General features: G+C 40.6%; 1 long non-coding RNA gene across 1 annotated transcript; it reads left to right on the top strand.

Moving 5' to 3' along the window:
* The first annotated feature begins 615 nt into the window (after window positions 1–615).
* Window positions 616–14,803, top strand: LOC142055236 (uncharacterized). The gene is made up of 6 exons (XR_012659852.1): window positions 616–1,367; window positions 5,996–6,074; window positions 6,155–6,223; window positions 6,850–8,637; window positions 11,629–11,825; window positions 12,038–14,803. It is a non-coding gene; the product is annotated as an uncharacterized LOC142055236 (long non-coding RNA).

Here is a 14,803-nt window from a genome sequence, read left to right as displayed (position 1 = left end):
CTGCAGTCCCTGTCAGACAGTAGGTGTGTCACATGCTGGTGCGTTGAGAAGTGTGAGCATGTGGGGCTGATGAAGAATGTGGGGAAGGTGGCAGGGCACGGCACCCCAGGAAACAGCACCCAAGCAGCCTTGCAGGCACCAGTCCAGCATCTGTTTGCTGTAAGATTTGGGGCAAGAGGTGTTTTAAGAAATATCTGAAGTCCAAGGGTTCTTCTTAAGCAAACCCTCAGCAGCTGGCAGCATGGAGGAAATGACTAATGTTGTGTTTGTTGTTTCCCATGCAGCACTTGTGTGTGGAGCCTGCAGGAGGGGAAGACGGGGATTTTCTCAAACCATGTCTGCAAACAGACCCTGCTGATTTCTTTCTTTTCACTGCTAGAAGCTTGGAAGGGAAAGAAAAAAGGGCCCATCCAGGTAAGCTTCATTTCATGTGGGGAGAAAGATGTGTTTCCCTGGGGAAATGACTAAGGAAGTAACTGGGAGGAGGACTCTAAGGTAAGATGTGTGATGACTAATGCTCCAGGTGCTCACCACCTTTCCTGTGAGGTTAATAAAGAGGTACAAACTCCTTTGGGTTCAGAGCTGTGCCTCAGCTGCTGTGGTCACCACCAGTCACACATGGGGAATACACACCTTGTTCAAGCTGGGAGTCCTGAAGTTACACCAAGTCAAAACTCTCTCTCGCTTCTTAACTTCCAGTCCCTCCATAGAGCTGGAGTAGCCACACTCACCATTTTACCTCCCATGTGTCTCTGTAGGAGGTTACTACCATTAATCCTACAGGGAGAGGAGATGAAGAAACAAGGGAGATGGAGAGAGACTCTTCTCTTGCTTCCAGAGCAGCAGCATTGCCCTCAGGACAGGGGCGGCGTCCAGGTGCAGAGTGAAAGAGATACTTATGATGAAAGCGTGGCACAACCGAAAGAGTAAAACCACTGGGAGGGGGGTAGCGGGAGTTGGAACAAGCGCTTGACAGGGGTACACAGAGACTTGCGTTTGACTTCCAAGGGCCTGCGGCAGTGCTCAAAAGACACATTTCAATTGCACGTTTCTAAGCTGAGCGGAGAGAGATACTGAAAGGTTGCCTGAGAACTGTACCAAATGCAATGATAAGAAGAAATGAACAGTCGACTATTTTTAAAAACAAAACAAAACTAAAAAAAAACAACAAACCCAAACAACAAACAACCTTATGCCATTCAAGGAACAACTGAACACAATGGAAGGGGAAATTCTGATAAATACATCAGGGTCTCTTCGGCAACATATCAGTTTTACTAAGTCAGCCCTTGCTATGAGCAGGTGTCCACTGAAGCGGGGTCCTCGTGAACAGAGAGAGAAGCTGGAATGCGCTCAGACAAGCAAAGGTCAGATGTTTCTGTTGATGCGAATATTTTCTCCTCAGCATTTGGGGCATTTGGGGCAGTTGTTTGCTGTTGTTGCTGCTGCAAATCCGACAAAAGTTCAAAAAATCGGAAGTTGATGGTTCCTGTTGCAGAGACCACCTGGTCTTGAATGATGCCACTTTTCTTGAATGAGGCACCAAACCAAAGCAAAACAAACTCTTGGTTTGTTTATGCTATTGTTGTTCCCTCTTCTATTGTTACTGTATGATTATTTTCAAATGAATGCCAAATGGCTTTTTTTTGTTGTTGTTTTTAACCCTAAACATTCAGGATTATTTTGTTCACAAAAGCCATAAGCCCCATTAATTGAGCTGTTCTGTAGAGCCTTTAATTCAAAGAGCTTTCAGAAAAATAAAAGGATATCCAAGTAATTTAAGAATATGCCAAAGAGTGCTAGCCTACCTGCTTTCAGAGAGGGCATGGAAGGAAAATGTATTTAGCAAGAACTGGTGGATTATTAAGTGGTTTTATCTCCACTCAACATCTCTCTGTAAATAAGTCAAGGTTTGTTGCAACCTTGTGCAAGTGCTGGCAAAATTTAAAGCCTTAAACGGTGAACTGCTTTGAAGAAAGCTTATCTTCCTAATGGAAACAAATTGTGCCCATTATTTATATATGTGGTAAAGCTTTGTTAAAACATAAGGGCAATTGCTTTAGTTTCCCTCCTTAAATAGGTTGATTATTTAGCATCAGACTTAAACCTTGGATTATGGCATATTGTTAGAATATGAACCATACACTGTAATAAAGGCAAATAAACTCATCCTTTATGTACAAGCAGCAATGTTTTAAAACACAGGTGTGAGCTCAAAATTATCCATTAAAGACAGTAATGCAGCACCAGGAGGGTATTAGCTTGGAAGAATGCCTATAGAAGTCAACGAGCTAATCTTAGTAGTCCTCCTAGGGTGTTGGATCATGCCATCGGGAGTCAGATGTATCTGAAACATGTCCCACTGCTCTGGAATGAATTATACTGTCATGACAGAGAAATAAATACTGCATAGGCTTCTTAGTACCACCATAAGATTTGACAGGTTTTGATATGTAGGATAGCAACTGGAAAAAGAAACAATTTTGCTTGCTTTCAATTATTTAAGCTCTTGAACAATTTTTCTTAACTTGACAATTTATTTTTTTAAATTCTGCATTTCTCATTCAGGAAAGGTTAGTCTTGATAATTACAGCTTTCAGTTACAGATCTGGTTTCCATTTTTGACTCTTACAGAAATGTGCAGATTTGTGGTGTTAGGATTCCCAATGCCTTAAGTGACTGGAAGTAGGCCTCTAATTCTTTTTCCTTTAAAAATACCATAGAAATAACAAAACTGGATTAGGTTGTTAATTAGGTAGGATAAGTGAAACACTTTTTCTCAATATTTATATATACAGACATATATTGACTTTTAGTTTTAAGGTATCAAAGCCGACATCAATTCTTCAGTTTAAGATCTGCCTCTGCTCTTTAGGTTAGCTAGTGTGGTGCAGACAATGTGTATGAAAGTAAATATATCTAAGCTCACTATAAGTAATACTTGAGCATGAAACTAGCTTGCTTCCAGGATTTGAAACTGGCAATAAGTTTCAAAGCCCTTAATGGTGGAAGGAGAACCACTGGATTATCTGGTATGATTCCTAGTGCATCTGTAAATTACATCCCTAGCCTGTGGTTTGGGTAAGGACTAAGGGGGCTCAAGCATGCCTTGTAGAGCCTCTCTTTCCAACACAAGGGTATTGCTCTCTGGTGACCTTGCTGCAATGTTTTTAGCATGCATAGCTCATCTCACCCAAGCCATACCAGTGCTAGGCACAAGATCAAGTCTCTCCTCTGCTGGAGGGCTGGGGAGTAGGAGGCTCAGTGTGCATGGTGGGTGCTGCAGAGCTGCTGGCATTGGGAGCCCTGGCACAGCTGGCAGGGATGGGCAGCGTTTCTGATTTTGTTTGCGGCTGTCAGCATCCCAGGGAGAATATTGCATTTGGAAACAAAAGGTATCAGGTGTCAAGAACTACATTTGCTTTGTATTAAGTTTTGTTAAAAAAAAAATATTAAGACAAAAAAATATGTTGATACAGCCAAAAAAAAATCTCACAAGTATCCCTACCTCCCACCCACAGTAGTGTAAGCGAACAGCTTTGAAATTACATATTTCTTGGACAGGGCAACTCTATCTCCTGTCTGCCATGTAAATATGGTGCCTTAGCCTTTGGCCTGTTGTCCATTTCTAGGAAAGATGGTTGAAGGTGAGGCATGTTTTTTGCTGTACTGTGACATCTTTGCCACATGGAGAACCACACATCCAAAATTAAGTGTTTTGTTACTTGCACTACCCCTGGGTTGGAGTATGTGAGGACCCCATAAACTTGCTGTATTTGTTTCCTTGACACCCAACATGCCTGGAAAGCAAGAAACTCCTAATGGTATACTCTCACACTGGGTGGAGAATGAAGGCTGTGAGAGACTGGGGGACAGACACTTTAAGCATGGAGTTAAAAAACTTCTCTGAAGTGACGTTAAACATTTAAATGACAGCCTGGGCGGCAGCGGCTGGGCCCCCAGTCATGAAGAAAAGTAGAGCAGGGAGCTGGAACCTGTCTCTGAAATTGCATAACCCCAGGCATGGGGTTATTTTGTCTTCCTTTTAACTTTGCTTGCAAACTGATTCAGGAGTACAGAGAGAATATTGTTATTAGATGCAATGTGAAGTAACAAACAAAAGCTTATCTCTCGAAATGTAAAGAAATAAGTTTGGTCAGAAGTACTTTGTTGACCTTACTGAAATAACTCCTCTGACCCAGATACAGCATGTGTAATCCACTTTGTAATGTCACTACAATGTTCATCAAGATTTCTACCTTGAAATGACATCTGTAGATCAGGCATTCATTGTTCTGATCAGCAGCATTCTCGTGGTTGTGTTGCTACCTGGGTGGCTGCTGACACCAAAGAGACTTTGGCTGTATAAGATCATTTGAAATTTGCAGCAGCAGAGCATTTAGGATTTGCAGACAAAACCATTAAAGTATGGGCAGGATAGTTTTCTTTCCCTCTAAATATGAAGGAAGAGGACACAGGGATGACACTTTATTTAATTTGGATTAAAAGAATGCTGTGAGGTTTCATTTTTTTGGAAAGGTGAGTTTTGATGTTACCTTAAACTGGTAAAAAAAAATATATGAAAGTTCTGGTTGAAACTGTTTCCTCTGGAGTTTATTTCTAAAATCAAAACGCCTCTCTGATTTGAAGTTGTGAAACCCACTGCTGTGAATAAAAATGTGCAGCCATTTCATTTATTCATTTTGGAAAAATGAAAGAGGCAATGAGTAAAACTGCAGTGGGGTGAGGGAAACCTGCTGATCAGAATGAAGGTTACTTATAGTATAATAAACATGTGTTGGTCTTGGCTAATATTGGTTTAAGTCACAGTCTCATTTGAACTCAAAGTGCCTTTTGGTTTGGCTGCTCAAAGGACACAATTGTCATCAAGGAAGTAAAATCTCTTCTGTTCCCCCAGCTGGAAGAAAAGAGATTGGAGGTGGCAGTGGAAGGGACAGGGCACAAGAAAGAAAAGGAAAGGAAGATAGACACTCGCACACAACTTCTTACAATGGCTCCAGCATGCCCTTCCATTGGCAGGAATCCTTTTGATCAAATCCTTGCCCTGGGCTGAAAGTGTTTTAATGAGCATACAGACACCGTCTGTTTTTTCTGGGTCTATTTTGTGTTCTTAAGGATAGATAAGTAAAGCGTGCACTTAAATGATCGTGTCTGCTCCTAAAATGTGCTCTAGAGGAAATGCGTACTGCTTGAATGTGGAGGCTGAGCAGTGCCAGCCTGAAGAACAGAAGGAAAATAGCAGAGGAGGAAACTCGAAGTCAACTTGTTTCCTTTAAAATCTTGTTTTCTTAGGGAGGAGGAATGTACAACCTGCAGAGAGGTGGGGATTTTGGGGGTGGGGAGCATTTTAGGGAAACTCTCATGTCTAACTAAATTTCCCCAGCACTAGTTTCTTTGAGATTCCCACCAATGCAACTGTGGTTCACCCAGCTCCTCTGCCTGTGTCCTGGGGTAGGGATGCATGGTGCCATGCTGCGTGGCAGCACCCCACCTCTGTGGGAGGTTGGCCTGCACAGCTCCTTGTGGAGTTTGCTCTTCAGACTTGGTCCTAATTTATGCTGTTAGTTCCCCTGCCAGTAAGGACAGGCATGATCTGGCCTGTACTGGTGATCCGCTGGTCCCTGCTCTCCCTACCACACTGGGGGCATTTATGGGACCACATGGAGATGCTCCTTTTGGCAGCAGTCTGCAGGTAGCGGGTTTGTGGAACTGAGGAAAACTTCACTCGCCTGGGCTGCCAACATGGCTCTTCCCATGAGCCCTAAAACACATTAAACATTAAAAAAGAAAAGATTACGCTTGACAAAAGGCAAATGCAGTTTAGTTTGACACATCTCATTACTCTGAGGCATTTGTGGGAAAAGGCAAACTTTGTCATTATGTCACAAGGTACTAACAGTTACTGGAAATCAGTAAAGGGACCTGCTCGCCTTGGAAAAAAACACTTATCACTAACTTTCAATTTACCTGTTAGATTTCAAAGATGGGGGTACAGGAGGACAGAAGCCAAGACCCCTGTGCAGAAGAAGCAGAGCCTTCCCCAAACTGGGATGGTGAGAGCTGAAAGTTATGACTTGATAGCAGCTGCCAAAATCAAAACCTTTTTTCAAAGTTTTTTTGATGCGAATCACAGGAGGCACAGCTACTGGGATTTGCATCCAAACAGGAACCCTGCAGATTTCTTCAAATCCTGGCGACAAAGGTATGACATTTATGATTTGCGACTGTTATTCCACATGTGTGAATTGCCAAAACAAAGCTTTCGAAAAGGCAACTTTTATTTGTGACTGATGCAGTTTGTAAACAGAAAAGTGCCAACACTGAAGCACTGTCTGGTTTAGCTCAGGGTACCAACTGCTTCCCAGGTAGAGCTGCCGCCTGGAGCTGATTGCTCCAACAGTATTAAAAATGCTCTTTCAATAAGGGGAGTATTATTATTGTATAGCTTTGGCTTGGCTAATGGGTATGTGTGAAGTAACTCTTAGCAATGTGACCCTGGGTAAACAGTGGAAATTTATCTCATAGGAAATAATTTTGATGACCCCATAGTTTATCTAGTTAGATATTTTGCCTCCAGTGAAACAGCTCTGGAAAAAGGTAAACCACCAGATGTGGAAACCAAGGAGAAAATTCCCCAATTTACAATATTTAGGTATTTGTATAGGTTTTTGTAACTGATGGTGGTAATTCAGCTCATGTGATTATTACTTCCATTACTGCTTTTTTAGTCATCTCCTTGGTTATTTTCTCAACAACAATTACTGTCCATAAGTTAAAGATATGATACATAAAACATTTACACTTCCAGTTTTAATTTTACTGCATTAGTTTATTTAGGAGCCTCAGATTTATCCCACATGGATTGTTCATTAATCCACACACTTCTGCTCAGCTTCATGTGAACTAACCTGCAGTACAGAAGGAAGAAGGCCTGTGCACTGTGCATCAAATCACTTTTGTTTCCATTCCTGGTAGGTCCTTTCTGCTCCATCTTTTTCAGTGAGGCAACCAGATCTGTGGCACTAGCTAAGAGGATGAGTCTTTCTTTCTTTCTTTAACAGTACAGTACTTCTACTGTCATTCTCTTTCACTTAACACACCTTTACAATTCAAAAAAATGTTCCACCTTCTCAGATTTAATTTTAAAATATTAATCAATTTAAAGATTTGTTAATTATTATGGTGGTTCTACCCTTCTAAATTTGGGTTGATTTCCTTTATCTCTATCCAAATAATAATGCTAGCAATTGACATATTCTACACATGTCCACACACATATATATATATTTATAAATAGATCTATCTAGCTATACCTACAATATATATGTTTATGTATACACATACACACACACACCTGAACTGGCTCTGCTTATTTCAGTCAGCTTTTTTAAACAAGCCTATCTTCATGCTTCCTGACTACGAGCTGTATTGGCACAAGGCAATTTAGAAAATAATTAATTCATTAACTAATCTCAAGGATACCTGAACAAAATACCAAAACCAACAGAAACAAAAACTTCTGGGGCTTCATCTGTTAGAAGGAACATGTGGAGAATTCAGATGGTATGCAAGTAACACAGAAAATGTTTATGTGGAAAATTGTCCATGCATTTTATTACTTGTTCACAAAAAATCTCAGTGCACAACTTAGCTAAATTACTGGCAAAGTTAAATTAGGCATGCACACTTAGAATTAAAAACACCCCTTCTGCCTGCCACGCAGAGGCTGCTAGTTCATAGGGAGTGGGAACACAGAAATACCTGCACTTCAGTCTGCCAGAAGATGATCTGTCTGGGTATCCACAAAACAAATTCTTAGTAGAAAAACTGGACTTAAACAAGGACATTTAAAAATTGTAACAGGATGCACTTCTGCTATGGTATTTTTATAGGAATCACACCAAAGCACCAATTCTCTTATCAGAATAATGCAATAGCCACCACTGATAATGTTGCAGTGTCCTGTTTGTAAGTTGCAGTGTAGGAAATACATCCTACAACTGAATATTTGGAATATTTCAGTATTAAAAGTAACAGCCCATGTGAAAGTTTTTTTATTTCCTGATATTTGCTGTTTGCTCAGACAGTACTTTATATAGACATGAGCCAGTTTGGTTTGGGTTTTTTTTTTTTTTATATATATGTAGAAATTATCAAAATTGTGTATTTTCAAACTTAATTGAACTAGTCAGATTACCGGGATACATCCGTAGCCCAAATTAGGCTTAGCTCTGCCATGATGCATATAGAGGGAAACCTCCATGCCTTCAAAAGGCAAAAGGTCCAGAACATCAGGGCTTTGGATGCTGCACGGTGTGTAAGACTAGGCTTGTGCTACAGTACTAGGCATGTTTCTCGGAAGAAATTTGTGACACTCCTTGGAAGTGGCTACCACTATTTGTGAGATTTAGGTGGGGTCATATGATGGCTTTATTCAAGGCAGGGCTATGTGGCAAGCGTTCATGTGAATTTATATGCTGTCATGTGAATAAACGATATTTAAAGTGACCAGGGGCAAAGAGTGGGAAAAATGGGTTCATATTTTTCTGTTTTCCTTTCTTTCAGCAGCTCACTGCCAGCCAGATTTACATAGGTATTGGCGTACTGGAAGATGCAGTAAGTGTCTAGTGGAGCTTGCAGACCTTTTTGCAACAATAATGACGTATGGTCATAACAGAGGCTACAGAAGCTAACCAAGGATTTTAAAAGATCTAGAAAAGGAGCTCTCTGAACCATTAATGATGATTTTCAACTAATCTTGGTGCCCTGGGGAGGTTCCAGAAGGCTAGAAGAAAGCTTATATAGAGCCAACATTTAAAAAGGTTAAACGGGATGACTTGAGTAATTATAGGCCTGTCAACCTGACATTGATCCTAGGCAAAATACTGGAACAGCTGATATGAGACTTGATTAATAAGGAATTAAAGGAAGGTAATATAATTAATGCCTTTCAAGATGGGTTTATGGAAAATAGATCTTGTCAAACTAGCTTGATATAATTTTTATGAGATTACAAGCTTGGTTGAGAAAGGTAATAAGCACTGATGTAATGTACTTAGACTTCTGTAAGGCATTTGACTTGGTACCACCTGACATTTTGATTAAGAAAGGAGAATGCTACAAGAACATTGCAGCAATCATCAAATGGATTGAAAAATAGCTAATTGGTACATCTCAATGTGTAAACGAAAACGGGGACATTTCATGGGAGTCCTGCAGAGAATGGTTCTGGATCCAAAGCTGTTTAAGATTTCTAACTATGTCCTGAAAGAAAAGAACAGCATTTTCTATAACTTATACTTACAGACCACACAAACACAGGGAAGTTTACAATAATAAAGTGAACGTGTTGCTGATGAAGAACAAGCTAGATGTTTTGGCCCAATTGTAAGGTTTTCTACCTAGAAACAGCAAAGGTCGTCTTTACAGGACCTTACCTGTAGTACCTGTGGCTTTTAAAAAGACTTCGGACTCATTACTGATGGATAATGAGCAAAACAGAACTTCAAGTGCAGTGCAGCAGGGAACGTCACATCTGAACACAGTGGGTTTATATTACTACTGATACTGGCATCGATGCCACCCCTTTGGGAATACGGGATCCCATTCTGAATCCTAGCTCAAGAGGGCCATTGAAAAGCAGAGGAGCACTGGGACAAGACACCCAAGAGCATGCGACAAACTGGAAGAGGTCATTTATCACGAAGAATTTAATGAATTCATCATTTCCCCCAGAAAATAGAGGACTAATGAGGTGAGCTGATGACAGTCCAAAGTTAAGGGATTTGTTTTGCCCAACTTTCCCCATCAAGAAGGTAGGAATATGATCTAGGCTTACTGTTTTGTCACCCTTATACAGTCAGTGCAGAAGTTAGGTATCTCCAGTGGGCACCTAATCCCGTATGGAGATAGCTGCAATGAACTGCCTTCTGGTAGTGCCTGTTTCTCTCAGTTGATTACAGAAGGATCCCCAAACACTGGGTGAGACAAGATGCTTCATTTTTGCATGGTTAAAGTTAAATGAGATAATCCCACACTAATTGCCTCCATGGGGAATGTAATTTTTAAAATGAAGGCTCTTCAGTCTGTTAAATAACAGGTTCTGAAGGTTGGGAGTTTTATAGGGACAAATTCAGATTAAAAATCAGGTGCACATTTTTCTCAGGGAGTGTAATTAACCTTTGGAGCAAATTACCAAGGGTTGTGGCACTCTCTACACCAGTGGAAATTTTAAAATCAAGATGGAATGTTTTTCTAAAAGATTTGCTCTACTTAAAATGCACTGATTTGGGGAAGTTAAGTGGTCTGCGTTGTAAAAGAGGTCAGAGAAGATTGCTGTTTTTGTCCTTTCTGGACTAACAATATGTGCCTCTATGTCTTGCAATGCTAGAACACCTTTAAAAAAGTTTTCCTTAAGTCTTTTGCTGTTCCTAAATTTCCTTCCTGCTAAAAATAATTAGAAATCCCTGCCTTACAGGACAAACATGTTAAGGACTTTGAGGTGCATAAATATCCTGGAAATGAAGGCCATATAAAAATTTAGGATATGCTGAAGAAACATAAACGATTAGAGTAGGCAGAACTTGAGTAACATTCACTGCTCAAGTGCTAATTGTGTGTTAGTCTTGTTGGAGGTGGGTGCTGATTACCAAATCTATTGCCAGCTTCCATATAATTAGGGCACAAGTGTCTTGAAAAAGACACCCAGTGTTTTCAAAAATATCCTACAAAATGTCCCACGTTTTCCTTTGTGCAATAGGCTCTGGAGCAAGGCCAGATCCACCCTGCTCTTGGCCTCCACACCCTGGTGGTTCATGGTTCAGGCTAGCAAGGTCACACTGTTGATGTGGGGTTAAGTGAACAGGAAAGCCATTAAAATTTATGTGATTTTGGCAATGTGCTATATTTTCCCAGTCTCAATTCTATGACTGTCTGGAACAAAAAGAAAAAAAAAGGTTGGGGGGGAGAAAAGAAAAGAAAAGAAAAGAAAAGAAAAGAAAAGAAAAGAAAAGAAAAGAAAAGAAAAGAAAAGAAAAGAAAAGAAAAGAAAAGAAAAGAAAAGAAAAGAAAAGAAAAGAAAAGAAAAGAAAAGAAAAGAAAAGAAAAAGGGAAGGATTGGAGCCATTCAGAGTAAGAGTTTTCTTCAATCTGACTTTGATTTGATCATCTAGATTAAAGTTTAAATCCCCATCACCAAAGCATGATGTAATAACAGAGACAGTACACTTCAGAAGCGTTCAGAGAGAGAAGTTGAACAATGCCTAGAGCTGGACACAAAGTTTCCATTTTCATTGTCTGGGGTGACCAACTGATTTTTTACATTTCATGAAAATTATCTACTGTGAAAAATTTTAAGTTTTCTCTTTAAATATATGCAAACACACAAGTGAAAAGTTTTTAGTTTTGAACTGTAGATGATCTAGAGTAAATATTGTATAAGCCACCATATTGGCTGGTAGAAATTATAATTCTGATAGATACCTTAATTTCTTATTCTTTTATGTGGACCAGGTTTCTGCCTATCTTTCCCAAGATGCACTGTAAGCTGAGATCAGAACATCCTCTCTATATAATATAAATATATTCTTACAAATATTTGTTCCGCAGGTCTCTGATGGGACTGGAGAATCATGGAGCCAAACAGCGAGCAGCATTTCAGACTAGGAGACACATGAGCTACAAACCCATGAAGTACCATGACATTTTAAAATCAAAACTCATAGCCTTTTGTTGAACATTTGAAAAATTTTAAAAAGAGGAACACTGAGTATTCTGGGAAGCAACAGGGACATTCAAGCACATAAGTAAGAAAAAGCACTGAAAAAATAAATAAGCAAGATAAACTGAGAGCAAACTGAACAATAGATACCATGTTGTGTGATTCCTGAAGGAAATTATTTGAGAGACGAAAATGATTTTAGCTAGTACATGCCTTAAATCCATGGCTCCTCACATCCCTTGATGTGAGAACAGCATTTTGTTGCTAAAATTTTTAATGTACATTTTTGTGTTGTAGGGCTCAGGATCATGGCTCATGTATTTCACTATTCACATGATTGCTAGCAGGTTCCCATCCCCACCTGCAACACAGGAACCTACAGACCATGCAACCATTGGCATGAAGCTCCTGACACACAGCTGTAAGCAGAAACCAGCACAAATCTGACAAAGCTGTGGGCTTTACCACTCAGCAAAGCAGAGCTCCTGGTGTTGGGGTAGGTGGCCCAACACCCTCCACCTCCCTTTTTCACAGGTTTTTGCAATGCTTTTAAAGAACTTCCACAGTGTGCTGGGTAGGAGGGGAGAGCATGAAGGTCCTTGGGCTTTATGGCTAAATCTCCTCCAGGTGTCTTTGAGAGTGAGGTCTCAAAGCACTGACATTTGTGCTAGGGACACTTAGACCCTTGGCTGAAAACACTGCATAGTGAGGGGGGAATCCCAGGGAGACGCGCTGGTGTGTCTGAACATCTGAATGCAAGATCAGCTGTACTTCACCAGGGAGGTTTCTCCACCTGAAATGTAAGGAAGTTGCACCTCTGTGACTGTAAATTATCCTGCCTGTACTAGGGGCTTGTGCCTGTCCTTGACACTCAGCAAGCAGTCAGTCAAATGATACCTGGTAAGTTCAAAACAAACCCAGCTGAAGAGTCAGCCCAACTCCTTCCCAACTTTCACTTTCCATGACGATTTTCTGCCTGAATACGTATAAAAGGAACCAAATGGGAATTCAAATTCTGTGACAACTCATTATAGTTTTTTCTGCTTCAGTAACCTTATTGATTACAGAAAAGGCTGATTGAACGTATGCTTCATATTTTTTTCCCAAGCACTTTCAATAAATCCCCTTTATGTGCTGCAATAATAAATAAATAAATAAATAAATAAATAAATAAATAAAGTGTGTCTTCCTGACAGCTGGCTGTAGAGTAAACTTAGAGCACCTGCTTTTTTCTCTTTTGTTCATTTTTTACTGCTAAATGAATAACACTTAACACTAAATAAAGAAGGAGGGTGACCATGGCTACTGAAAAAGATTCAAAGGCAGTCTGTGCGTTGCTTGTAAAGAACTGCTTGCAAACATGTAGTGTACGGCAGATAACAATATTCCTGCACAATAATCTAGCAGTAATTCACATTGTGGTTTAAGTGCCAGATTTTCTCATGAAAGACACTGAATAATCTAAGGCAACTCTACTCTGTCAGGTGTCACACATTTCTTTGGCAAATTTAACTGATAACGCATTTAAAGGTGCTGGTAGGACAGGCATCATCCTTGAGAGCTGGCAGAAGGGGACACAAGCAACTTTACCTTATTTTGGCCTCATCTGTAGGAGGGTTTGGGAAAAAATCCCCAACCTTCTTGAGGTCTTGATTATTTTGTTTGTAAATAACCATCTGTTTCTTTCTGATCAAGAGCCAGCATAGTAAGGTATGACCCCAGGGAAAGCTGTGATTGATACTCCGCCACCTCTGTTAGCGGGGGTGCCGCACAAAAGATAGTGTTAGGCTCACCAGTGGCCCATGATGAAAAAGAATACACTTTCTTTAAAAATGTAAATGATCCCAAGTTATAAAGGGATGCAGGTGGCATAGGGGAAAAGCCCAGCCATCAAACACCTCATTTCTGTCATACCTATCTACCCTCCCCTCTCCCTCTCGTTTGTCAGGCCAGCTGCTGATCTTTGCTCCGGAGATGGAGGCTACGTCGCCGGTGCTGGGCAAGGCAAGGACGGCATCGCCCCACCGTTAGCGCCGGCCACCCGGAGTCATGTCTTTGTCAGCAGCTCACCACTGACTCAGAGCGTGACCTTGGGCAAGTCCCCTAAGCTCTTTGTGCGTCAGTTTATCTACTGGTGAACTAGATAGAATACCTTTACTGAGGATTATGGCAATTAAATGCTGTTTGTAAAGCACACTGAGATCCTCTATGCTACAGAAATGAATATTCTGGCTGTGAGTTTGCCACGCTGATCAATTGCAACATACCACTGAGGGCAACTACTAAGTTCCCGTGCTGTCATCCTCATTTCCAAGGACTTTGGGGACCTGTCCTGGGAAGCAGGAGTGCTTAAGAGATGGAGAGCTTTTTTTACAGAACAAAATGTTTTGGGTTGCTGTTGTGCTGTCACTTATGGCAGTCCTGGTGAATGCTGTGTTTTAAAAAAAATAAATCAGCTGCTGAGAATTGTTTCTGTCTATTCAGTGTTTGCATCCCTTTCTGCAACCCAGTATTCGCACTGGTAAAGCACTAGGGGTTACCAGGCAGAGACTAGTGAGGGAAACTGTTCAATGAATTTAAGTAAAAAAAAAAAGGGCGGGGGGAAATAGGTTATAAAACCCTCTGGTGTCTGGTGGATTTTTTCACTTAGGTATTTCAGCCTGATGTGCTTTTAGTGGAAAGGTTCCAAAATGTACAACCAGGGGGGAAAAAAAAAAGAAAGAAGGGGGGGAAATTCCCAGGCAAAATAACTAGAGGTAAATTCAGTGTTTTTCCACTCCAGTGACCACAACCTTTGCTTTTATTCTGGTGCAAACAGCTGCAGGTGCCTCAAGTCAGCCAGTTCTATCTATCTGCAATGTCATCCATGTTTACTTGCAGCACTGGACTTTCGATTCTGTCAGGGTGCCAATCCAACGGGCCGCCAGGCACTGCAGCTGACAGTCAAATCTGTAATGCTGAATCCTTCTTCTGGAAAAAAGGGCTAAAGAGGTTAATACACTCAAGTAAGGATAAACACACCAGCTGTTATAGTTTCTAATATTTAATGTCATTATCAAATAA

Source organism: Phalacrocorax aristotelis, chromosome 3 (genome assembly GCF_949628215.1).
Source record: "Phalacrocorax aristotelis chromosome 3, bGulAri2.1, whole genome shotgun sequence".
NCBI lineage: Eukaryota > Metazoa > Chordata > Aves > Suliformes > Phalacrocoracidae > Phalacrocorax > Phalacrocorax aristotelis.
Note: the sequence above shows the minus strand (reverse complement) of the source record. Positions and strands in the feature narration are given on the sequence as shown.